This window comes from Podarcis pityusensis (genome assembly GCF_964106645.2).
Source record: "Podarcis pityusensis genome assembly, chromosome: 3".
Lineage (NCBI taxonomy): Eukaryota > Metazoa > Chordata > Lepidosauria > Squamata > Lacertidae > Podarcis > Podarcis pityusensis.
Window position 1 is genome coordinate 37,697,602 of NC_138026.1, and position 27,904 is coordinate 37,725,505.

General features: G+C 42.8%; 2 long non-coding RNA genes across 2 annotated transcripts; one reads left to right on the plus strand and one right to left on the minus strand.

Moving 5' to 3' along the window:
- The first annotated feature begins 207 nt into the window (after positions 1–207).
- Positions 208–25,677, plus strand: LOC308472868. The gene is made up of 3 exons (XR_013983791.1): positions 208–278; positions 1,953–2,044; positions 23,460–25,677. It is a non-coding gene; the product is annotated as an uncharacterized lncRNA (long non-coding RNA).
- Positions 25,678–25,779: 102 nt separating this feature from the next.
- On the minus strand, positions 25,780–27,864 carry LOC308472854. The gene is made up of 2 exons (XR_013983778.1): positions 26,271–27,864; positions 25,780–26,183 (listed from the first exon to the last, which is right to left on the minus strand). It is a non-coding gene; the product is annotated as an uncharacterized lncRNA (long non-coding RNA).
- Between the last annotated feature and the right edge of the window lie 40 nt (positions 27,865–27,904).

Here is a 27,904-nt window from a genome sequence, read left to right on the forward strand (position 1 = left end):
ATGTATTTGCATAAGGGCCCTTCTGTCATACCCTAGTCATCCGCCTGAATCTAAGAAAACGAGGAAGGTAGGGGTGCATTTATCTGACCTGCACCAGAACCAGGGGCAGCCACCAAATAGAGATAGGGAGACAGCTTGCAGTAGTTTTTAGAACAATCAATCAATCAATCAATCAATCAATCAGTCTTTATTGCAGGTGGTGAATGAGGCTGTTGTCAAACTGGCATCTGTTCAGGGCTGCCCTGAGTCACCTGGCGACTTACTGTAACAAATTCATGGTGAGTTCTGGCACCTATTTTTCTTGAAAAACAACACTATGTGGAGCACATAGTGGAACAGAATGAATATAGTAGACTCAGTGTTTTAAAAGGACCTTATGGATGTGGAAGAATATTAAATATGTACCGTAATAGAAGATAAGCTTAGAGTTTGCTGCATGTTTATATATTATGTAAGAAGTAAAATTATGATACACAATAATTCCTCCCAAGAAAGGAATTTGATTTGTTATGGTTCAAACGAAACATTCACTGATAAATATTCCTGTGAACAAATTTATATTAAAATCATAATTTTTTTAAAAAGTGTTAGCTACTAATGGTGACAGAAAACAAGAAAGCGTTTACTGGGAATGTTTTGTAAGCATTGTCAAATGGACCATGTATCTTAGTAAGGTGCACAAAAGACAAACAACACTTTGACTGGGTAATAAATAGGTTTTCAACATAGATAACAGGGTGCTTTTTAATTTAAAAAAATCCTGATACACAAAATATACATAGGCCCAAGATGTTTTGCTGCCTGAGCTAGAGCAGCAAATGGCACCCAAGTCAAGGTGCATAGTTCCCTCAAGGCTCAAGCTATTTTGGCATGTAAGGCAGAAAACCCCACAAGCACCTGTCCAGTAAAAATGCATAGTAATATGTGTAATAAGCTTCGGGTGCCACAGTTTGTGGATGCAAGTCACCCATAATTCTTGAATTTAGAAAAAGTTAGAATTAATTAAAGTTTGACTAAACTGTGCCAAACATGGAACCCCCTGGATTCATCTTATGGTAAAGAACCAAGCCAACTTGGCAGAGATTGCTGAGGATGGGTCATTGGAGGAACAAAGGCTGATGGTGGCCAGTCATTAATCCATCAAGGAAACCATTAAGAGGATGAAGATGTACCAGGCAAGGAGGAGGTGGGGCTCCTTCTTCAGCTGTGCGTTAGTGGGCAGAGACCAAAAGGGTTTAGGATTTCAGTCTGGATTCTATAGACTGGTGTATCACTGGGTTGGCAGTGAGAGTGGGGGGAAGGCTGGCAGAATACCATGTGAACTGACTGTGACAGGAGCATGGCTGATTTCTCTGTTTTTAGACCCAAGCCTGCTGTGCCCATGGAAAGGAGGGGTAGGACCCTTTGTATGGGTGCAATGCTGAGATTCCCCTCCATCTAGGCTTTTTGTTGCATTATGTGTGTAAGTAAACCATATATTATAAAACACCACAGTCTCCACTGTGCCTCATTTTTCCAACATACACCCTGGGTTTAGCAGACATGGGACCCCTGAAATCTCACACTGCTCGTGGAGATTGGGGTGGTGTGTAACAGTATATACAGTGTGGGACCCTCTTTGAGTGAGGTGGGGGAGTGAATAGGCTACCCCAAGGGAGAGGTGTTGGTAGGCAGCGTTGCTATAAGGCAATATGGGGTGTTTCAGTCAGTTGGATGTCTATTTTCTTTACCCAAGTATTTTGTTAAATAAGAAGTGCTTATTGTCGCCCTCGCTGCAATTTGTTTTGTTTGTTTTATGACGCAGTTGTCAATTTGTTTCTTATTTACTGAACAGGCAGGTAGAAAAACAGGTTTACTTAATGAGATGCTGGTGGGATGCCATAAAAACGTAAACAAGGCCTTGCAGGATTAGACCAAGGCTGATCCATTTCTGCATCTTTTCCTCCCAACAGAGGCCAGCCAGATGCTTTTTAGGAGCCCATAAGAAGGTGATGAGTGTGATGACATTCTCCCGCTCATGTTGCCCAGCGACTGGAATTCTGAGGTATCTAGGCTGCATCTGATCCGGGAGGTGGAATACAGCTGGTGCGGTTTGTAGCTATACTTTGCTAATGGGCTGCTTACTCCTTGCTGGGTCACAAGCTGTGCAGACCTGTGTCAACGTGAAGCACATGGAACTGCATGTGTTGCATGGTACCCATGCAAAGCTTTATATCAAAGCCTTTCAACTGTATAAAGACAGAACAGAGAGTCAGGAAAGTCAGGAAGGTCTGCAGCTGAATCATAATTTCTGTTGACTGTATCAAATGAGACTTCACGAATATTTGGATTCTATAGCACATGATGTTTATTAGCTGCAACTAAACATAGAGCTTTGCAGTTAAGAATACCAATTTCTTCTGGATAAGATTTCTGTTTTATGGTAAGAGACAAAATTACAGTTAAGGTAATTAATGTAATCTGCATCATAGACATTTACCAAAAGTGTATGCAGGCTGTGTTGAACAGACACAGATGTAGCCTTACCTTAAACATGAGTCCCAAGTTTCAGAACTGACTAAAATCTTGGAAAAGTTCTGTGCACGCTTGTGTTGTAAGATTGGGGGTAGAACCGGCAAAGGTTAATGGTGAGGCTGGAGGCTGCCTTAAAGAGTCCTAGCATAATTGTCGCATACTTTCCTTTCCTGGACAAATTGGCTGATTACTGTCAACAGCTGGCCTTCTCAGCTGGAAATACCTGACAGGGAAATTCCACTCCTCTGCCCCTGCTGCAGATACATACCCACACACCATCAACGTGATTCAAGATTGGGCAGATATCAGGCTTGTGGGATCTACTCCCCCTCCCCACAAAAAGCCTTGAAATCTATCAGCCATAGCTAGGCGTAAAATGGTTATTCCACTTGATATAATCCAGCCAAGCATTAAGGAATAGGGTGCTTCTGAGCACTTCATCAGCCAAGGAATTTGTGTGTAATGCCAGAACCAAGCTCACAAATAATCTCATAACTCCTGCAACTTCCAGTCACCCCAACTCCTGAAGCACCCCCCCCCCCCCCCAGCAATCGAGTTTCAGAATGGAAGCTTTTTAGTTGTTGCTATTAGACACACAGGGATGCGGGTGGCGCTGTGGGTTAAACCACAGAGCCTGGGACTTGCCAATCACAAGGTCGGCGGTTCGAATCCCCGTGACAGGGTGAGCACCTGTTGCTCGGTCCCTGCTCCTGCCAACCTAGCAGTTCAAAAGCACATCAAAGTGCAAGTAGATAAATAGGTACCGCTCCGGCGGGAAGGTAAACGGCGTTTCCGTGAGTTGCTCTGGTTCGCCAGAAGCGGCTTAGTCATGCTGGCCACATGACCCAGAAGCTGCATGCCGGCTCCCTCAGTCAATAAAGCGAGATGAGCGCCGCAACCCCAGAGTCAACCACGACTGGACCTAATGGTCAGGGGTCCCTTTACCTTTACATTAGACACACAGAGATTTAGCAGTAGATCCTGATCTACCGCATCTGCATGTGAAGGAAAATGGCACTTCAAGAACCGGAGAGCAGAGTTTGGGCTCTGTAAGTATCTTAGATATTTGTATCATTATCATTATTTATTAAATTTATTAAATTTGTACACCGAGTGTTTAGGCTGTGCTTCCACCTATGTTCAACCTATATGTTTGTCAAGAAGTGCACCCATTGCAAAACGCCAATGGCAAACTAACTCCTACACCTGGAATATCTCATTGCTTGGAGAAGTGGGGTAAATATAACACTAGTATTTCCAAGCAGTTGGGTAAAACAGAAATTCTTTATCTCAAGTTCAGTAAAAACATAATTAGATGATGAGTATTGTGACTGCACTTCTGTACAGCAGTTAGCAGAAGCACTGCTTCCACTGTTTCTACTTCAGCGAACAAACAAACATGTACATGGATTCTCTTGAAAGGACAAGAATACTTTCTTCCAAGTGTTCCACTCAAATGCCATCACTGGGAAGCCAGGATTGCAAATTGCACAGCCTGTGTTGACCATCATTATCTCTGCTGGTGGTGTTGATTTTGATGATTGCATATGCTGTCCTCCAATTCAATTTCCAGATCCTGTAGTTATGACCTCTCGGTCTGTGCCTCCTATTGTCTTTTACTCTCCACTGCATAAAATAGCCTGAATTCTGCATAAACATGACTGATTCAATAATAAATATTGCATCCAATAATAAATGTGCACAAATGTACACAATCTACATAATTTACTATATAAGCACACTTTATGTTTCCATGGTGCAGTTTGTATGGATTCTCTAATTTGAATAATGAATATTGCATAATACTCTTCCAAAACAGGCTGTGATTACTCCTTGCCTCCCCCCCGCCCCCAATACAAACTGTTCCATTATTATTAGCTTAGTTTGGAACCCTTTAATCTAAAAATGCTGAAGAGGGTGTTATTCTAATTTTCTTTCCTTCTTCCTGCACTGTCCAGAGTTCTTGTTGGCATGGCTAATGTTGCATTATCTTCCAGTCACTGGAGTTTAATAGTTTGCCAAAAAGTTGCTTAACCCACAAAGCAAATTTGTAGAACTCTGTTTAACTCTATAATGAATGTCAGCACTATAAAAATCATAACGTATTAACAATAGATTGATGGAAAGCAGGCTTTCAGACAAAAGCATACATTATAAATTCCATTACTGCTTTGCCCTGAAGTAAATGTTTGATCTTGAGGTAGTAACCTAAATTCCTAAACACAATAAAATGAAAAATGATTTTTTTACCCCTGACAGTACTTTTATTGCTTTGTTGATTTACTGGGGGGGAAATAATAGTGGAAAATGAAAATATTTGTAGGAATTCTAAGGGCACATAATAATCCTGTCACTACTGGTGCTGGCATGGACCATCAGACTAGTGGCTGCACACGCTGAATAAAGTTTGATGTAATTAAACAAAAAGGGACTGCAAGCAGCTCCAAAATGAGCTCTCCAAAGTGGGTGAATGGGCAGTAAAATGGCAAATGCAATTCCTTCTAAGCAAGGATGCAGCCATGCACATGGGGCAAAGAAATCCTAATTTCACATATAAGTGAATAGGGTCTGAACTGGCAGTGACTGACCAGGAAGGAGACCTTGTGGTCATAGGAGATAGCTTGGTGAAGATGTCAAATCAATGTGTGGCAGCTATGAGAAAGGCAAGTCTATGTTAGGGATAATTAGGAGCAGAATCCAAAATTAAAATGCCAGTATCATTGTTTGGCACGGTGCACAGAACTGTATGGCCATTGAAAAAATCAGGAAACTCTTAAATCGAGCGATAGCCCGTTGGGTGCGCTTTATGAATGGTCAAGTCATTTCTCATGACCGTATCCGGATCGGCGAACAGGCCTTATACCGGAATGACGGGGTTCATCTCTCAGACCAGGGGAATGACATTTGGTTAGATAGCATCAGCAGCAGCATTAGGGATTGGTTACAGCTGTGAGGGTATTGGCGGCGAGCCCTTTTGGGCTCGGGTGGCGGTTAGGCATTGGAATAATGTGTCGTGGTGTCGAAGGGCTAGGTGTGGCCATCGCCTATGCCTTCAATTTTTGGGTATTCCGTTAAAGGAATCTGGCGGTCGTGTATTCTGTCCGATGCCTGCTTGGCGGGAGGCCATGGCACGACCCTCGGTGACATCAGGGGAGAGCCTATAGTTGGATTAGCATCAACAGGCTCCACCTACTGGTGAATAAACCCCCCTTGTTTCAGACTCACCCCTCTCTGAGGGGGTGGAGTCAGCTGACGTAATCCAATGCCTAAGCCAATACCTTTTCACTTGCTGTAATCAATAAAGTTGTGGCCTTTTCTTGCCCATTAACCTTATATCACGTGTCCTTGTGTATTCATTCCACTGTGGGGGGGATCGGGTCCTCGAACCACAATACTATGTACAGTTAGGTGTACATACATCTCAAAAAAGGATACTGTGGAACTGGAAAAGATTCAGAAAAAGGCAACCGAAGTGATCTAGAGGCTGGAACAACTCCTTTATGAGGAAGGTTTCAACATTTGGGGCTTTTTAGTTTAGGGAAAAGATGAGGAAGTGAGGACATGAGAGAGGTGCCAGGGAGGGGACATGGTGCAGAAAAATTGGATAGTGGAATGTTTTATATAATTCTCCCTGTCATAATACGAGAACTCGGGGCCATCCAATGACGTTCAGTGTTCTTGACAAAATGTCCCTTCCTGTTCTTGACATTCCCAACATTTTTATACACTCTGAGTCGTTTCTCAGGAGTTAGGTACCTAGGATACCTTTCTATGCTGGGCACAGGCGAGGGACACAGTGTTGCATTCCTTGTCTTCGAGCTCACACCTTCACCTGCATGCAATTTATTCTAGCCTATTACTACCAGGCTAGTCCTTAAATGCAAGGCTGCTCTGTTGCGCTACTAGTATTTACCTGAGTGTTTGGTTACTGTTAATGTGAAAGAGAAATAATAATAATAATAATAATAATAATAATAATAATAATAATTTATTTATACCTCACCCATCTGGCTGGGTTTCCCCAGAAAGCAGAGGATCAGCACTTAAAGTGGGATTCATCTGAGCTGGGTCAGTGGAAGCCCTGTGCAAGAACTTCCACTTACCCAATGAGGCTTTCTCCCTCTCTCCTCCCCTCATGTCCAATACACTTCCCAAAACTGGTTCAGTGTGTGTGTGTGTGTGTGTCAGGAGAACCTTCAGAGAGGAAATTGTTCTGTCTGGTGAGCTGAAACCCAAACAGAACATTTGTCATAGCACAACACTGCGTTTCTCCCTAACAGTCCAAATTCATCCTGGACCAAGCATTGGCAAACACCTCATTTGCTTGTCCAAGATGGCCTGCAGTCAGAATCCTCATCCCTAGATGTGAGTAGGCAGAGAGGCTGTTTATGGTTCTGGATGCTGTTGTAAAGGAAACTGCTTTTTCAGACGTTAATATGGGTGCCAGCCCGTAGAACAGATAACAGAATGTGATCTTAAACCTGCAGAATGGAGCAAGTGATCCATAAAATGAATCTGTGCAACCATGTAATTTCTCAGCTTGAATACTGCAATGTGCTGCCTTTGGGGCTAGCCTTGAAGATGGTTCAGAGACTGTAGCCAGTGCATCATTTTGCAGCCCATGTGTTGATGGATGCCACCTTGAGAGCATATAACACCCATCTTGGGGCAGTTGCACTGCCTGCATGTTTGTCACCAAACACAATTCAAGGAGTTAACCTGTCATAAAGGTAAAGGTAAAGGGACCCCTGACCGTTAGGTCCAGTCGTGGCCGACTCTGGGGTTGCGGCGCTCATCTTGCTTTATTGGCCGAGGGAGCCAGTGTACAGCTTCCGGGTCATGTGGCCAGCATGATGAAGCGGCTTCTGGTGAACCAGAGCAGCACACAGAAACGCCGTTTACCTTCCCGCCGGAGTGGTACCTATTTATCTACTTGCACTTTGACGTGCTTTTGAACTGCTAGGTTGGCAGGAGCAGGGACCGAGCAACGGGAGCTCACCCCGTCGCGGGATTCGAACCGCTGACCTTCTGACTGGCAAGTCCTAGGCTCTGTGGTTTAACCCACAGCGCCACTCGCGTCCCTCTTAACTTGTCATAGAAAGCCCTAAATTGCTTGGGGGCCCAACTATGTGGGGGGGGGGACTGCTCTCCCAGTACTATCCTGCGTGTGACCTGAGGTCAGCCAGGTAAGCTTTATTAGTTATTCCATCAGCAAAGGAAAATTTGGTTATCTGGGACCCAGAATAGGGCATCCTCAGCCTTGGCTCTGGAATGAGCTCTTCCAGGAGATCAGGCAGGCTGCTATTGCAAAATGAGTTCTGGCTATAGTTAAAAAAAACCCAACATTCTGATTTTGCTAGGCCTTTGGCAGCAGATGTAAATTATATTATTCATCAGACTGAGAAATGTTGTATGCTGGTTTTAGATTATTCGTAATTTAAATTGTGCATATGGATGGTATCTCATTTGTATTGCTTATTGCAACCTGCACTGTGACCTCTGGGTGAAGGGTGGATACGGATCTTATTAATAAAATAATAAATAAATGAAGCATGATGCTACGTGATCAGACTAACTAACAAACGCTGGTCACAGATCCTGCTGTAATGATCAGTCTGGGTTATTTATTTGTTTATAAATATCAATGGTATGCCCAGTAATGAAAAGAGTTGTGATAAATTCTGCTTCGGTCTAGTAAAACATCAGTCGAGAAAAGTGGGGATGGTTGGGGGGGGGGACACACGGTGAAGAGAATACATAAAGCAAAAAAATTAATGCTACTTGTAGAACAGCATGCCTTCTCTTTCGACACAGGAGACCTCCATTTAAAGCTCATGCCAATGTAGAGGCATCAATACACCATATACAAAGCTGTATTGTAACTTTTGAATAATTGTGGGGTTTTTTAGAAATGAATACACTGTGATACAAAGGCTGTTCCTATACAACTTTATTTACTTGTTTTCCAGCAGTGACTCATTCCGCACAAACTTTTTAAAGAAACAGTGCTCGCTGCTCGTACGTCTGCCCAGGCTTTCTTTTAAAGATCCCGACTGCATGCTGTGGCAATGGGTTTTGATTTGCTGTAAGCATGATAAATCCCGGATCTGGAAAACACATTGCTAATTCTAACACCCAGAACTACGGTATTTCAATTTCTCTCAGCTTGTGATCACCTGTTGCAAATATTCTGTGCCCCTTCCCTTCTTTAAGGAAGGTGATTCTATTGTCTCCCTGCTTATCTACATCCCACCCCCCGTTACTTTTTCTGCTTGTAGACTTTATTTTGCATTCTTGAAACCAATAGGTTCCATTATACCTCCTGCCTACCCCTGCACTAAACCTTTTGTAAGGCCTACCTTTCAGGATTGTTGTAGCATGGTTTGAAGGAGTGTGTGCAAGAATAAAACTACGACAGGTCAGACTCTTCAAAACATTGCACAATTTCATTTGTATGCCCCCTTTCAGTGGTTCAAACCATGCCCAAAGTAGCTTACAACATGAAAAGATTTACGTAATTACAAACATAACAAAAGTAGTCATAAGCAATAAATAACACATAAAATGTAAACAACCACAATTGAACAATTTCCACTTAAATTACAATAAAATCTAAAAATAAAGATAGAAAAAAGAAACAATACCAGTAACAGCAGCAACAAAAACCTTCACAATTTCCCAGCCCAAGAGTCTATCCAGCAGCCTCAGCTTTTGGAGTTGGAGTCAGTCAGGACTGGTGGAAAAGGCCAAGAAGCCGAGTCTTCCAGGACTCACAGCCAAGATGCTCGCAAACCCCCATTCCCCTCAAATATTTTCATATATAAACATTTAATACATTTAGAGCTACAAATATACAGATATATATCTGGGTCCCAATGAACCTTCTGGGAGTACCTCTGAGTAGCCATATATAGGATTGTGCTGGCACTCCCCACTCAAATTGCCCCAGAAGCCACCAGTCACACAAGCAATTAATTGCCATGAAACCACACATCTCTAATGAATTTGGTCCTTGTAATTTTGGCACACAGGAATAAAATGGTCTCCACCAGGCGCTGTTTACAAAAACAACGAAGGGTAATACTATCCTTATTTGTGTTCTGAGGCTTGTGGAAGGCTGCTTTCCATCCACTCAAAGTCATGAACATCCACATTTAGCTAGACCAGAGATGAAGACAAATATAAAATATACATATAGGTGACTCCCTATTTACGTGGGGGTTACGTTCCGGTCCCCTGCACATATGCAAAATCACGTAAATTTGGGAGCACTGTGGAGAGTCCTCCTGGGTCAGGAGGAGAGACACCCCAGAACCCAGAACCTCTTTGGGGTCCAGGGAGGTTCTCCTTGTGAGTTGGAGGGACAGCGGGGCTGTTGACTAGGTGCTCCCCATTTCTGGGTGCCACTTCCAGGCACCCTGCACCACCCGTGTGTCCGGTTACGTGCAAATAGAACGCAGGTAAATGGGGAATTGCCTGCACTCTATAGTACCCATGTAAACAGAAACATTTGTCCTGAAAAGAACACTTCCTTCCGTTGAACATCAAGTACATTTATTTGTAACAGTATATGCAAATACCCAAGCACAGTATATGTGCAAATATTCTAACGTGTGAATGCGCAAGCAGCCTGTAATAGCATTTAATTTCCAAAATACTGTTCTGAGCAAGATTTTTTTTTCTGTGTGAAATGTCCTGGCATTTTTTATTTTTGTATCTAATTTGCATAATGTTGAGAATCAGACTAGAAGAGAAGGGTTGAATGCTTCGGTGGTTTGCATTCAGTTTTCCATTATGCAGAGATTTAAAATCAGGCCAGCCTTTTCAAACCTGACTAGTGGTTTTGAATGCTTTTTTACGCAGACAACCTGAGATCCGAAAAAGGCTAATATTTTCAGTATCGGCAGAACACTCAACTATTTTTGAAAAACGTGGGCTTTTAAGAATTGCTAACTCTTGACTGAACAGCTTTCCGATGATAGAACAAATGAAAAAATGATACAAACAAACTTGCAAAACAAAAGGAAGAGAGGTAAGGAGGGAAACTGATTGGGGTTGGGGAATAATAAGGGATTGTGAATGCTGACCAATGGGATAGCAGGGGAAAGAAACTTGAGTAGTGGACAGAACCGGTGTCATACAGATGGGCATGGCTTGGCCAAAACAGCTTTTCACCCCAAATGGGGAGGCCTGGAAAGCATAATTAGGTGCATAGTCTAGGGATCCCCCACCCCTGATTTATCCACCTGTTGCTGGGGGCAGGGCGGGTAGTGATAGCTTTGTTAAAGGCAAAATCAGTCTGATGCCAACCACCATAAAGCTACAGTAAATCTAGTACAGTGGTACCTCGGGTTACATACGCTTCAGGTTAATACGTTTCAGGTTACAGACACCGCTAACCCAGAAATAGTGCTTCAGGTTAAGAACTTTGCTTCAGGATGAGAACAGAAATCGTGCTCTGGCGGCGCGGCAGCAGCAGGAGGCCCCATTAACTAAAGTGGTGCTTCAGGTTAAGAACAGTTTCAGGTTAAGTACGGACCTCGGGAACAAATTAAGTACTTAACCCGAGGTACCACTGTACCAAGAAGGAATCAGTAACTCTCTAAATAGGATAGGTTCCAGATTTGAGGGGGTCCTCCCAGCAAAACACCGCATGGTGTCCCTTTCCTAGTTTAGTGGGATTCCATACCCTCCAAGTGTCCCTATTTTTCAGGGACAGTCCCAGAATTATAAAATCCATCCCAGCATCTTATTTGATCCTGGAATGCCCCCGTTTCCCCCATCAGTGCCTCTACTGCCATTCTGGCCACATGATACCTTTCTAAGCTATCTGCATTTATTTCAAACACATTTCTAAGCTCAGTTCACGATGCTCATCTTACTCCCCGAAGCACTAAATGACAGGAAACTAAGGTTGTTAAAGGACCATCTTCTACATTATGAACTGTCCAAAACCCCAAAGTAAAGATCCAAATCAGAGGCACTTCTCCAGCTGTAGTTACATAGGGGGAAGGCATAGAGAGGTGTTTCTTTTTCTTTCTGCTATATCCCTCCTGTTCTCCAAATAGCACCCATAGCTGTCACCACTTTTTTAATATTGTTGTTGTTGTTGTTACTATTATGCCACCCATCTGTCTGGGTTGCCCCAGCCACTCTGGATGGCTCCCAACAAATATAGTAAAAACACAATACAACATCAAACACTAAAAACTTCCCTGAACAGATTTTATCTTCACAACAACTTTTTGAGGTAGGTTAGGCTGCTGAGGGAGAGAGTGACTGGCTAAACATCACCATTGAGCTTCATGGCCAAGTGATTTGAACCCTGATCTCTCAGGCCCTTGGTCTGACACTCCCAGTTCTGACACTAACCATACCACCACACTCGCTCTCAGTCAGTTATGCCACCCTACCAGTAGAGAACCCCCTCAAACCTAGACATCTATTCACCATGGTTTTTAGTGGTTTTTTCTAGATTTTACTAGATTTTACTGTTTTAATTACTGTTATAGCTTCTACTGTTTTATCTGGAATCCTGTGCTTAGATTTCACATTTTTAAAGTTTTCAAATATTTATTGCCCTTGTTGCTGCTTGTTTTATAGATTGTGATGTAAGTATGTATGTATGTATGTATGTATGTATGGGATTGGACTAAATGACCCTTGTAGTCCCTTCCAATGCCACAATTCTATTTGTTTTCCAATCTCCAATATATAAATATTTTAGATAGAGATCTACATACGTGTTGAGGGGCATGATTGCTGTTCTTACAGTTATTTTCCATTCTGCAGACAGAACAGTCACTTCCAAATCAGAATTCTACCTTTTCTTATAAGACACCTTTAGATCAGGTTCAACAAATTCTATTAACTACCTGTGTGGAAATACGTACATGCTCTCTGTTACATACCCGATTGTTTCAGCTTTGTGACTTGCCTTTTCGTATAAGTTGAAATGTTTGTTATATAAAATTGTCAGTGAGTTAAAAGTTAATTTCCCCAGTCCAATGAGCTGAAGCAAAGCTAAAAACCATTTCCTGTCCACTCCTTATAAAATGGCACTAACATGCAGTGATAGGTTCCCCTATCAGCCAGAGGGTTCAGGTTTTCAGATGTAAGGATATTCCACTATGTTCTACTCTTTTTTTCTTTTCTTTTCTTTTTTTGCTGAAAAAGAAATATAAACAACTATATCATGTCAAAAGTGCTGTCAAGTAGCTTTTATTTTTATTATATTAAAAACAGAAACCAAGAGATACTACATGCTTGTATTTTTTTTTAACCAATTGAGATATCATTTGTTGAAAGAAGAATTCAACCACTATGATGCAGTTAAAAACGTCTCTCAGTCTAGTATTTATATTGAAAATTAACATAAATCATAATGGCGTTAATGCACAGCATATTTGGTAGCCATGATTTCAGGGATAACAAATTAGTCCTTACCTCAGAATCATGGCATTGCATGGAAAAGGATAAAAGCTTTTATATATGGCTTCATCAAGTAATTTGCAATTAGACAGCCATCCATTATCCCCTTCTTGTAAAGTAATATGTCAGCCTTCACTTCAAAAATGACTGAATTCTCCACTCTCTCATAATATATGTATCATTCAATAGAACTATAATAACCATAGGGCTAAATTGGAATTTCCTGTCTGGGGAATTCTTTTTCTGGGTGTGTGGGCTTTTTCTAGGAACATGTTGCCCATGTTTTCTGGGGAAAGCACATTTTAAATCAGTGGTAGAGAACCTCTGTCCTGCAGGTCTAATTGGGCCGAGCAGGATTTGACTAGGGCAGTGGTTCTGAAAAAAATTTCTCTGGGCCACGCTTTCAGAATAAAAATTTGCTCGCACCAATTTTTTATTGATCAGAAATACACTGGAAAACAAAAAGAAACATCTCATAGCAGTGCTTGATTTATAACACAGATCACAGCTACTTGGTAAATGATTATGGAACATCCAGAAAGTATAAAACATGAATCATTCCCAAAATACAATTATAAATGAGCATCTTACATATGTACCTTAGGTATGTATACAAACTCAGTGAGAGGTGTGAGCTTGCAGTATCACTTGATGCTCTTGCTCTTATTTTGAAAAGATATCGATCCACATTCTTAGTGCTATTTTTTTTTGGGGGGGGGGAGGTGCTGGAACTCACCATGAACACCTCTCTTGTTCTCTTAGAATGGCAATGGCACCCACTTGAGAGGTGCCGAAACTGTATTCCAGGGAGTTCCAGTTGAAAAAAGGCCCTGCATATTCTGTAAATTAAATTCTGCAAATTATTTTGATACTATACTGTGCTATACTGAATTGTTTAAATGAATCTTCCCGCCACACTTGCCATCTGCTCCTGCCACACCCTTTGAGAGGCACTGGACTAGGGAGACCATTTTCACACCAACCTGCCCTACACCTCAGGTGTGGGACAGGTAAAGATGCAGGTCCCTGGCCAAACCACATTTTGCTGATCAGATGTACGCCAGTGCTTGCAAACCCCTGTGCCTTTGCTCATTGTGGTTGGATTTAAAAATTTTAGTGCAGTAGATATAATTTATGCTTCATTCCCCCTCCCCACCCCTGCCAAAAACAATTGTTATTACGTATTTGGGAGGGTGACAGTCCATGGACTCTACAGTGTCCCAGCCCAGCCTCCTTTTAATAGATATCTGGAATGGGATGTAAATAAACCCCATGTTCTGCATCTGCCATCCAAACTGTGACCTAAAGTCAGTTTGAAGGCCAGCACATATATTATTGCAAAGAGAGGATAAGGTATGACTGTTAGAGCAAACAAGCTGTATCTGTCACTGAGGAGCCATCAGACGCGTCAGGGTTGGGTTTGCAGAGTTCATCACTAGCTGATTTTTCCAGGGTTTGTCTTCTTGCCAGAGCTTTGTGAATGTGGACTTGTCTGAAATAATTAGGTGCTTCATATAGCTAAGAATCTAGGCATGGAGACTGAAGGTATCCTCTACTCAGTCAAAGCACACAAAGGGAAACGAGGAGGAAGGTTGTGTACCTTCTCCTTAGAAAAAGATTATTTTAATAATCCTGGTCTGTCTTCCTGTTCCAAGTTCTTTTTATGTATAATAATGAGACACATTCAGACATCATAATTAAGTTTTGCAAAGCATGCAAGTGAACAACTGTAGCGCATTGACAAATAAATCTCACCTATGTGCCTTACTTATATATCTAAAATCTAGTGCTGATAAGAGTACGGGCAATGGATTGTAAAAAGTTATTAGCAATCGTAATAAAGATAAAAGGCTTATAATTAGTTTTTCCCCTCTTTGTATGTAATACCTACAAGAGGATTTTTCACAGGAAAATTTGCGAGAAAATATAATGCAAACCTCACCTGCAAAAAAGCACAGATATGCACAAAAGGTTGTCCAAAGTAACCTCTTTGAAAACACTGTTGTTGTTTTTGGTTTTAAATTTTGCATCTGGCTGTCTGGTCCGTCTTGCATCAGCATTTTTTCCTGACAGTGTATTCAATAATGCAACTATAGATTAACTTTTTTTTGGTGCCAACTGTGTGCTAAGTAATATAATCCCACCTTTTCCAGTTCTGTGTGCACGAAGGTGAAAAAGGTCACTGCTGAGAGAATTTATAATATGCATTAAGTGGACCGATGGGGGATGGTCTGGCCAATAAGGGAAGGTGAGGCTAGAGTGTTTCAGTGCAGTTGTGGCTTATAGCTGGAAAATGCTCTCACAAACTGACATGAAACATGGCACTGCAGGAGAAGTTTGAGGATGGAAGAGTTGACCAATTATGGGAGGCATCTCAGAACAATGCAGAATCTATGCACTGGCATGGTTGTGTGCCAAGAAGAACATGATGGAATTTTGTGCTCCATATTTAAACTTTTTTTTTATTTTGTATCAGATGTTTACATTGCCCTAGCTTCTTCGTGCTCTGGGAAAGTCAAATGCTCACCAAACTGTCCTGCATATCATGCTATAAATGTCCTTATGAAGAGTGAAACATTTTGTGCCTGGTCCTTCTTGCATCTTCAATGTGTAGTTGATATTATATGCACACAGCATCTACTGTATATTGCTTAGCTTTCTTTTCTGTGACTTGATGTACCACTAGAGGGCACAGAATTCTTATGGTATTCTCTAGCTCACAAAAAGAACATGTCCTCTGGAGCTAGATGTAATTGTTTTGCTTTTTCTAAACATTTTTGCCCCAACTCTTGCAAATGTAAACCCATTTGTATCTATATATAGAATTAGGAGAACAATGAGATTAGCAAAAAAAAAAAGTTTATTGCCAATGTTTCAGTCCTGTCACACGATGTAAACAAGTGGACTCTTTCTGCAGTGTCAGTTGACAACTATTTCATTAAGGTTGCAATTAGGTGGCAAAGATGTTGCATTTTATAAGCACACAGAACACTATGTCATCATCATCAAATCTTTATTATGGTGTGGTACAATCATTTATAATCTGTAAAACGTTTTGGAAAGCTAAAAAGTATTAAAACAGAAGGAATATATAAAAGACTATAAGAATCTAAAATAAACTAAAAGAATCTTAAAAAAGGGTCAGGAGCATTAAATGGATGTAGAAGAGCATAAAAAATTAGTATATAAAAGACTAACTATCAATTTAGAGAGCACTTGGATGTGAGTGTTCATTAACTCTAATTTGTGACACAGGTCATCAAAGAACACTATGTTCTGTACCATTCAATGCTGTGGTGTATGGAATGTGACCATTTAAGTGTCAGGGGCACCTGTTAGATAACTATTATTATTAACAGTGATAATACAGTACATAGCATGTGTCTCATGTTTTTAATCTGTCTCAGGTATTATCTTTTGTAATGGCTTCAGCTTGGAGGTGGGGGAGAAATATATATATAATGCTTTCAAGTGTTCAAAGCACTTCACATGCATTACCTAGTTGTTAATACCTACAACCGCCATGTAAGGAAATTCAGTACAGTGGTACAGTACCTCTGGTTATGAATTTAATTCGTTCTGGAGGTCCGTTCTTAATCTGAAACCGTTCTTGACCTGAGGTACCACTTTAGCTAATGGGACCTCTTGCTGCCGCTGTGCCGGCGGCGCACAATTTCTGTTCTCATCCTGAGGTAAAGTTCTTAACCTGCGGTACTACTTCCGGGTTAGTGGAGCCTGTAACCTGAAGAGTTTGTAACCCGAAGCATTTGTAACCTGAGGTACCACTGTATTATTATTCCCTCATACTGCTGAGGGAGAGAGGAACCGAGGCTGCAGCAGAGAGGCTCATCTAATGCCACACAGTGAGTTCCAGTTCATGGCAGAAGCTAGTTTCAAGGCAGGAACTTCCTGATTAGCCACTACACCACCTTTTGTGACAGGGCTCCCACCCCCACTATTTCTACATGCCCACTATTAAAAGTTCCCCCCCCTTTAACTATTAAAAGATTTCTTTGGCGCACACTTTCCCTCTACATAATTCCAGCTAAAAATATATATTCATTCAGCTGTATTTTTTTTAAAAAACAAACAAACCACAGCAACACAACAGGAACACTAAAGCCTGCAGCAATGCATTTATGTTTGCAAAATCTGCTGGTATGCATTCTTAATAGTTAAACAATAGCATCGTGATATACCCAGAGCAGATCTTTCCCCCACTAGCATTGCAATCTGGTGGCATTTTTGTTTAGAAATAAACACCATTGAACCCAGTGAGATTCACTTCTCAGTTAATATTTAGAATTGTGCTGTTAATGAGGAAAATTTAGGCACATATTAAGCTGTCGTATACTGAATTGGGTCACTGATCAATATTCTTCCCTGTGTTGACTGGAACCAGCTCACCAGGGTTCCAGACAGGGTTTTTTCTTAGCCCTACCTGTAGATGTTGGGGATTAAACCTATGTCCCCGCCTTTCTTGAAGCATACTAAGTCATTAAAACAATGTATCTCAGACTAAGTTGTTTCCAACATTAGTACTACTCAGAGTAAATCTGTTGAAATTGATGGACTTTATTAACCTAGGTCCATTAAGTCCCCTTGTTTGCATCAGAGTTTCCACTTGCTAAAGGAAACTTCCTCTTCCCTTAGCACCCCAATCTTTTCTGGGGTTCTGTTCTCTCCTCCACCACCCCCGAGTACATGGGGGGGGGGCAGGATGAAGAGAGGGGAGAGGGAAAATTCCACCGAGCAAGGGGATGTCCTTGTGCAATGCAGTGGGTCTACTCTAAGTAGAATTTAGTTGGTTACAACACAATATTTATTTCTTTAACAGTTTGATATGCCACTCTTTGCCAACAGGGCCCCTGTTTTCCTGGCGGGACATCTGTGCTGATAATCAATAATAAAACTGTGTGAGGATGATAATGAAAAAGTCAACATACACACAGCTTTTCCTGGCATGCACAAGTAGTGATGACTGGAAACACTTCACTTCTTGAGATTCTGTTCATTGTGCAGCTGTTAAAGGTACAGGAATCCTCTGAGAAAGAAGAAAACAGAAAACCCTAATTCTGTTACTGTTGAAATTAAGGTTTCAGATATAGTTGCAGAATCACTGGGTGATCTTCAGCTAAGTTTCTCTCAGAGTAAACCCATTGAAATGAATGAAAAGGGTGAAGTCAGGGCTTTTTTAAAGCCGGAACCTGGTTCTGGCACCTCTCAGGTGGGTGCCATTGCCATTATGAGAGAACAAGAGATGGGTTCAGGACTTCCAGGGTGGCGCCATCGGTAATGGCAGACTCCCTCTGATCCGGAGGGACTGGCTCCACGGAAAACGGGTCTGTTCCGCTACGGCGAAGCGGGGACCCTTCAAAAAATCACAGGCGGAGGAAGCCTGTGACCATGGGACTCAGTGGGCACATTTCGCGCGCCCCCCAATCCGTAAAGGAACCCAACTACCGGCTCCGGAGCGAAGAGGGGCTAGTGGCGCGGTGCTGAGAGTCAACTGCTTCTTCCGTGGAGCGAAGCCGCACAGCCGTTGCCGGAGAGCGCTACCTTTTTCCTGGGACAATTTGGTTACAAAAACAACTACCCGTGAGCAGATCAAATTTGGACAATTGGACTTTAAACAACAATCTGTGAGTAGAAGGGAAAATTGGATTAGGAAATTCTTCTTAATTTGGCACTGAAGCGGGAAGGTCTAAACAGGAAGTCAGCCTTCCGTTTCTTATAGATAGATTAAAGCAAAGACATGGCAAACTAGAGTTCAGAAAATCGTTTGTAGAGGATCAACTTTCATCATCTAAAACTACTGAACCCCCTTCGGAAGCAGGAGAAGAGGGGGGATTTTTTCCGGATTGTTTAAACTTGCAGGAGAGAGTGTAAAGAAAAGTAATTTTCCACCGTCTTGAACCTGGGAGCAGGGTGTCAGGACAGACGTTTTTGGGAAGTTCATTGACTATAGACAAATGTTTTTGACAGACAGTTAAAAGAAGAGAAACATAGTGATTCCATTGTTCTCTTTCGCATTTTAAAGGAACAAATATTGACAAAATATCTGAAAAAGGAAACTTTGTTGTTAGATCTGCTGTTAAAAAAAAAAAAGGAAAAGAGATTGATACAAATAGAAGTTCCTCCCCTAGAGGGAGCTTGTGAAACTGTTATTAAACTTGAACTGGGGAGCTTCGCAGATGCAAACAGATTAAGATCGTGGGAACAGACTTCTGACCTTGCATAACAATGTATTCAGAGGCTCTGGTGCGTGCTTTCTGTAAGACAAGTGCTTTACTGGAACAGTTACATGAGAAGACGGACTTGATGACTGTTGCGATTAGAAATTTTGGACAGGCAGTGGGTATCTATATAGAACCCACCCAGGAATCAACTCAGGAGTGTGTTCTGACAGATCAGATGAGGGAGGAGATTGTTGTTGGACCTCGGGTGGCAGAGATGGAGGGAGCTGTGGCCCAGCAGGAACATGAGTTGTTGGTTTTGACAAATGAATTTGGAAAAAGTCAGATTTAGAGTGATAGAGTTTTGTTGGGCTTGGAGATGGGGGGCTGGATAGACCCCCATATGCAGGGATGTCTTGACTTTTCAAGTCTGGCAATGGGCCGTGAGGAGTTTGGGGTGGTGGGGGTCCTCAACTCTGGAGGGACCTTGAAACATGCTTTTAAATACCACAAGGAGTTCAGTGTGGACTATGGAAAAGGGGCTGATCTGTCGAGAAGGGACAAAAATACTGTCAAGTTGGAGTTTCCACAAGTGAAAGGACCAGGAGACAAAATAAAGTACAGGTATAAATATGAAGAAGATCTGCGGAAGGGACATGGAAGAGACTTAAGGGCCTCGGACATAAGATTACCAGGTTAATGAACTAGATGGATGGGACAGAACGGACTGACAAAACCCGGGACCAGGAGGAAGAGACGTTGGATGAAGATTGGAAGAAAGTTTTAAAAATTTTTTATTTAGGATTGTTTTGTAAAATTAATGAGTATTAGAAAAATGTTGGAATGAAACTATTTGGCTTTAGCAGAAATGTTAAAAAGAACTATGCAAGAATATGTTATGGTTATGAGAAATTGGTATAAATAAGATTTAAGTTTTAAGTTTTAGGGTCTTTTATAGTAAGATAGGGTTAAAATAGATTAAGGTAATTTAATGACAGAATATTATGAAAAATGGGAAGGATTTGCGGTTATAATTAATAACTGGAATACAAAAAAGGGAGGTGTGAGGAGGTCGATGAAATAAGGCAATGACAGTCAAGGATTTGGGAATATTGGATTTGTTTTTAAATGTTTGTGGTTTACTTTTGTTTTTTGGATTTTGATGTGTTTTGTTTTTGTCTTTTTTGATTTTTATTGATTTGTATTGTTTGACTGCTGTTTGCTTTTTCCTTGTTTTTTTTCTTTTCTTCTTTATCTCTTTGTTTTTTCTGTAACTTTAAAATGCTTAATAAATATCATTTAAAAAACAACAACAAGAGATGGGTTTATAGTGAGTTCTGACACCACTCTTTCTAGAAAAATAGCACTGGGCGAAGTTAAGTCCATTCATTTCAATGGATCCACTCTGAGTAAACCTTAGTTAAGCGGCAACCTATGCCCGTTATGTCAGCAGACAATGGGCAATGTAAATGGTTAGAAAATGGAGAACAAATGGAATCCAGTTTCTAATTCCAATTATGTGTAAGCCCATCTCTGTAAATAACACTAAATGGCAACTAAAGACCCTTCCTTTCCCACCTCCACTTCTCCCATGTAACTAATGCTCTGTTGAAAATTTATTTGGAGTCCTTTTTCTTTTCTTTTTATTGCTTTTTATTTGATTTTCTTTCATTATAGAATTACAAATTCACATCCATATTTTCACTTGTAATTAAAGTATAACAATGGAGTCCTTTTTGTACCATTCTCCATCAAGGTTTCCTTCACCCACAGGCCAATGTTGATAACTGGGTGTAACTGCCCACCTGCCAATGACCTGATGTCCATACAATTCTGCTTGAATGTCCTTTGAAGTCTGCTTGAACAGCGTGTTGTTTTGTTAAAACAATCCACTTGCAAATGGACTTCAAATTGATAGCAGTCATGCCTTCACCTGCTTCACATCATCAGATGCCCACATATCAAGCCAGGGGTGCGGCAGAGATTTGTGGTTTGGGGAACTGTATAAAGCCTTTTCTAATATAATACAAAGCCTTTTCTACCATTTGCTTTCAAATGGTTGTTTTTACAAAGAAAAATCCAGGAAGCGTTAAATGAAGAGCAAAAGCTTGTTACAAAAAACCCGAAAGGAAACGAACTTGTTACAAGTTGATGAACATAGTAAGGAAACCATTCAAGGCTTGTATGTTAAACAAATTAACGTATCTCCGCCCAAAACAAAATTAAACAAAATGCTACTGGCCACAATCACTTGAAAAAGATGTTCAACAAACATTTGTGAGGCTTGCTGTCATGGGAATGTATCTAGGATCCTGGCGTTGGTATAATAGTACTTTAAATACAATATTCTTAAGGCTGTGATCCTGTGCACACAATCCTGAAAGCAGTTCCCCCTGAACTCAGTTGCTTACTTTCTGAATAGATACAGATAAGGGACTGCCATGTTAAGGGACAACGGGATTCCTTTTCTTCTCAGATTTAACCGTCAGGAACCATTCATAACCATCTGGATTCAATGTCTCTGGAGGCTCAGGAGGCTTTGATAGTTAGGAGTGCCTTTTTCAGTTCTGGCTGGTTTGCTAGCTAATATCACTTTTGGACAAAGTTGACTTGGCCACTGTACTCTACGCTCTGGTAACTTCCAGACTGGATTACTGTAATGCGCTGCCCTTCAATTCATCCAAAATGCAGCAGGCAGATCACTGTCAAGGATTCACTTTAGATCTCATAATAACCCATTTTAAAACAGCTGCACAGCTTGCCAGCTTGCTTTCTGCCCCAATTCAATGTGCTCACATTACTGTTTAAAGCCCTAAATGACTGAGGCCCCAAATACCCAAAGACTGCCTCCTTCCCTACAGTCCCTCTCGGGTGCTAAGACTGTTGGAGGGGGGCCTCATCATTGTTCCACTGCCCATAGAAGGTTGTGTGGCCTGGGAGAGGGCCTTCTCTGTGGCAGCCCCTAAGTTGGCAGCCCCCATAGTGGTAGACCTGGCACCTTCATTGGTCAGCTTTTGGCAAATGCCAAAGACAAACCTCTCTACCTTGGCTTTTGTGACTTGAAATGCATGGTTTCTTTTAGGACCCACCTTATTCCTGTAATTTAAAGTTTCTAAAAACTGTTTAAAATATTGTGTTTTGATCTTTGCAACCTGCCCTGGGTCCTCAGGGTAAATGGCAGGATAATAAATGATAGTAATAATACTAACTAAAGCAGTTCAGTTGCAGTGTAAACAAAAGCTTTAAAGGGGTGTTTGGGGAAGTTGGTGGAAGTGGGACATCTCTAATGTGGAAGGCTGTGCAGCCCTGTTACAACTGCAGGAACCATCACAGCCTCCCATGGAGATACATAACATTTCCCAGTAAGTATCAGATCTCTCCTCTGTAACTCTTTGAGGACTCCCAGCGTGTCTCAGGGAAGGGTCTGGTGGATTCCAGCAATCAGCCTTTAGGGAGGTCTATTTCACTATTTCTATGGAAGTGAGAGCTGGACCATAAGGAAGGGCCGAAGAATTGATGCTTTTGAATTATGGTGCTGGAGGAGACTCTTCAGAGTCCCCTGGACTGCAAGAAGATCAAACCTATCCATTCTTAAGGAAATCAGCCCTGAGTGCTCACTGGAAGGACAGATCCTGAAGCTGAGACTCCAATACTTTGGCCACCGCATGAGAAGAGAAGACTCCCTGGGAAAGACCCTGATGTTGGGAACGATGGAGGGCACAAGGAGAAGGGGAAGACAGAGGACGAGATGGTTGGATAGTGTTCTCGAAGCTACCAGCATGAGTCTGACCAAACTGCAGGAGGCAGTGGAAGACAGAAGTGCCTGGCGTGCTCTGGTCATGGGGTCACGAAGAGTCGGACACGACTAAACAACAACAACATTTCACCCCTTTAAAGCCACTGAATCCTGGAATGTTCCATATTTTTTCAGACCTACGTGATTTTTATCCCTGGAAAGCTAGCACTTGACTGTGTGCTGTGCATAGCTTCTGACTATTAACCACTTCCTTGTCTTGCTTGAGTCTGTGCTTCCTGCTCTTTTAAATCACCTCTTAAAATGACCTTTTATCTCCCTGCCTCCCCCAGGGTGTCTCTTCAGGATTTCTTTCTCACTAGATGCTGGCTAAGATAATGCTAGTAGCATTATCAGATGATGAAAGAGAGAGAGAAGTTTTTCCCCCTTAGAATGACACTTGCAAGAACTCTGATCTAGTAACAACAACCTAATATGCCATCTCTAGCTAGCAAATATGGGGTGGTAGTCTTGCTGCAGGCAAATATTCTGCAGTGACACATAGCAGTACAGGTGCTTGACTCTCTTTTTTCTTTCTTAATCAGGCTTGTTTACAGTTCTGCTGGAGAGGAGGATGAAGACTTAACATTCAGAAACTAAATAATGAAAAATGTGACAGACGGGAAATGGCAGTGTATTGCTGTAGGAGATGGGGTTGTGTTGCCTATTCTCACCCTTTAAACCAGGCATAGGCAAACTCGGCCCTCCAGATGTTTTGGGACTACAGCTCCCATCAACCCTGACCACTGGTCCTGTTAGCTAGGGATGATCTGGAGGGCCAAGTTTGCCTATGTCTGCTTTAAACAAAAGGTTTCATTTAATTTCATTTTGTTTATAAAACAGCAGCATACAAAATACAAGGTAGTACAAACAAAAGCAGATTGATATATGTTACAATGAACCCAATGATGTATAAGGTGATGCATTTTCCTCAGTTTTATCACTCCACTACATCACAAACCCCTCTTTTTTTAAAAAGGTTGTTTCATTGGCTATCCTCCCTATCCTTTATTAGGTTTGTTAATTTAATCATGTACACCATATCCCAAATCTAAACAGTGGGAGTCCTTATTTTCTTCCTGTTTGCAAAAATCAACATTCTGGCAGCTGTTAGAAAGATGCACCGAATCGTTTACAAATCCAAACAATATGAACAATTTATCTAATGGTAGCTTGTAACCTGTTATTATTTCAATTTCATTTATTATCTCTTACCACAATTTTCTTTAGGGCAACCCCAGAAGATGTGGGCCATGTCTGTATTTATTACTTTGTATCCCCAACACATGCTGTTAGCATAAAACAACAACAAAATGTTTTAAGGACTACATGAAAGCTCCTGGAATGCAACAGAAGGCAGCACACTCAGCCTCTGCAAAATTTTATATGCGTATGTTCAACACATTTCACAAAGTTATGATGGAAAGGGCTGAGTTGTGTCGCTTGTCACCAAAGATGTCATAGGTCACTATCTACTGTCATTTCAAAAACTTGCACAATTACATTGCATTATTTGCCCCACCTGTTACGTAAGTGTAAACTGGCAGGGAGGAACATTGCATTTTCCCAGTCAAAATATTGTTTTTTGACAGCTGAGAAATAAGTGATTTGCCTGCAATAGAAGCAGTACTACCTTGAGGAAAGATGTCTCCATCTCTTGTGACAGCTGAGAGCTATGTAATACTGGACAGAAATAATTGTCTGGAAAGACTCTGTCTGCATTCTAATTCACTCTTTGGTACAGCTTCACTTCAAATGGACATGCTTTAGAACTCTCACTCCCTCATTAGAATGGGGAAGTGAGAGCTCTGAAAAATACTTGCTTTTAAAAGGACATTTTGGGGGGATTTTGGGATCGAGTTTTCCACCAATTGTATATTCCCACCCCCTCACATAATTACAGATTGTGCTGTTCCATTTGAACCATAGCCCAAATCTGAACCAGAGCTCTAGGAAGTGACCTAACATAAACAAGTGTTTCTCAAACTTTTGAAGGTTGGGACCCCTTCTAAACTTCCTGTGCCCTTTGTCTCCCTTGACCTCTCCCCACCCTGCAAACTCAGATCTGGTTCAGTGGATATTATGAGGTCATATTATGCACTCGTGTGCATGCAGTGTGTAGGTGTTCATGTAAAGAATGAACGATTACTTGGCAAGAGCTTTCACCTGCCCCTCCATCAGCATCCAATGGAGGCTGGCTGGTCTGTTAGGGTGAATGGGACACTCCACACTGATCTCAGTCTACTTTTCGCCAGACATCACCTGCCTGCTTTCTTACTCCCAAACAGTCCAGTGGGTGGCATTGCTTGTCAACTGCCCCACCAACCTCAGTCTGACCTCAGCCAGCCTCTCACCTAATGATTCATCCACACATCAGCTTGTGCCATGCCTAGAAATCATGGGTCCGAGCGGTTTCCCCCTTGCTCCACTCCTTTCCAAAGGAAAACCTGCTTTTAGTGATAGATATGAACAAATGGCAATCTGAGGAAATTTTGGATCCCCCTCCGCACAACTCCTATTAATGAAGCTGCCATTCACACATGCACAGCTGTCTCAAATGTCCATCACCATTCTGAAGTGAAAAATGAATGTAGCTTAGGTTTTCTAGTCAGTTTGAGGAAAAACACATCAAACAGCAGTATTTATCAATAGACTTCAAAACAAGCAGCTGGAGAACACTGGATGCAGAGTAAGCAGTAATGTGAACATACCCTAAGTGCATTAAAAATATGACACTTTTCCTTCCACACAGGTATGGAACCGAACAGTACAAACCAATGCATTACAGATACAGATGAGGCAGCTAATATGGCTTAATGCATTCTTTGCAAAAGCCAACAAAACAAAACAAAGCACTCCAACAAGTTAAATTTAAAAATGGACATCAAGAGCTTTCTCAATGGGTCCCAGCCCTTTTCCAGTTTACTTTTTATGATCTTGACAATAAAGCAAACAGCGCTCAAAGGTGAACACTGAAGAGCGAAGGATCTTACTCTGAAAGAGTGGCAGCCATGACGGAGGTCAGACGTTCAGAGAGGCTCATCATTCTTCCTCCATGCTACACTTGTTGTCACAGCATCATTTCCTGACCTGTTTTCTTTTCAAAGCAAGCTTGCCTGCGTGTAGATGGCAAGGCTGGGTGCAGTTGACATTGGAAATGAATGTCACGCTGAGCTTCAGCAGCAGTATGCAAAAAAGAACAGAGAAAAAAGAAAAAGAAGCTCTAAGCTACAGGAAGAATTCCCATTTTTGCTAGAGAATGGCAAGTGCTGGAAAAGAAGGGGCAGAAACACGATGTAAACGTCGAGAACCTTGAATTGCAACTGGGGTTTCATGATATTTTACTTGTGCCACACCTGTACTTCTCTGGATTGAAACGACCCACGCAGTTTCCTCCCAGGCCACCTTCCCTTCCTCACGGCTCTGAGGAACTGAGGCGAGGGAGCGACCCAACTTGGCCACAGCCGCCTCGCGCCTAAGTTCCTGGACGTCACGTGGGAGCGCGTCTCCCGCCAACCGCGCGTCGCGTCGCCTGAGAGCGAGAGAGAGAAGGCGGCCCTGGGGACGTGGTGTGTCTTCTGGCATTGGAGGGGATCTCAGGGAAGGGGCGGGATGCCTCCTCCAGCCCCGAGGAGTCGCCACCTGCTCCTTAAATGCGCGCCACAATGAGCGAGGGAAGAAGCGGCGGCGCTTCTCGCGGGCGCTGCTCCGCGAAGGGAGCCAAAGAAAGGCAGCCGCTACCTTCTTAGCAGCGGGAGCTTTCCCGGCCCCCTCCCTCCCTCCTGCTCACGTCGGGCGGCCCCGCGGGCCCTCTTCCACCCGCAACTTCGCTTTGCATGTCAGGCCGGGCAAACTTCCTGCAACTTGGCGCGAGTTCGCAAGCGCCGAAGGAGGGCGTCCCTTTCCCGCCTTCCCCGCCCTGGTGGATTTATTTTGCCCTCAGGTCGACGCCGGCTCCGCTCTCTTCCCAAGACGGCGCTGCTTCGTCGTCTTGAGGGAGCTAAGCGAAGCATGCCAAGCTGAAGGGGCGCTTATTGCCGGGCGCTCTTAACAAGGGCGAGCAGCAATGAAAACCCGCCAGAGAGTGAGGCGTTAAAACTTAACAGATGCATGTACAGAGTATGGTGCCTTTCGACGGAGCCGCCGCCGCCGCCGGGAGCTGCTGCTACTGGGCTTGACTCTTGAGGCCGCTTTATGACTTTCCGGCGGAGATTTCCTTATGGCGTAATTGCCGTGAGCTGCGCCTCTCTCTCACACAGACACTGCTGCTCATTTGGCCCAGGAAGCCGAGGGCGCGTCTGGGTGCCTCCTCCGACTTTCTGCTCTCGTCCGTTTTATGTGGCTGCGACTTTCTCTTGGACGGAGAGCAACAGCTTGCTTGCCCGCCCGCCCGCCGGAGAAGCGCTCGCCCTGCAAAGTGCGCTGACAAGCCAAGGTGGCAGCAGGAGCCTTGGGCATGAGTTTGCCTCTCTCCGAGGCTGCCCGGCTCCCCCCTCCCTCCTGGCCGTCCTTTTCCAATTTCTATAAATCAAGACAGCAGCAGACTTCTCTCTTTCTCTGGGCTCGCCCCCCCCCCGTCGTTCCTCTCCCTCCCTCCTTCCCTCCTCCTCCAAAGCAGCAACTCGCTATCCTCGTGTTATTTGTGGATGCGCCCCTCTCGCTCGGAAAGCCGAGCGGCGCTCTGTTGCTTCGCAGGCGCTCGCTTTTAACTCCAAAGTTTCATACGGTGTTTTTTTGTTTTTGTTTTAAAGGCGGCATCTGAGGAGGCGAAGCGGTTCGCGGGGGGAAACGAAGCGAGCGAGCCGGAGCTTGAAGAGAGCGGACGCGCCTGAGAGGAGCCGTCGCTTTTTCGCTTCTCCCGCCTCAGAAGCCTCGGCGCTGCCTGCTGCGTGCTGCGTGTGGCAAGGTGGCCCCCACGGCTCTGCCTGCCCCCTTCCTGCTCGGCGGGAGCTGTGGGGAAAGCGCGAGGCTCCTGCAGCCGCCCCAGTCT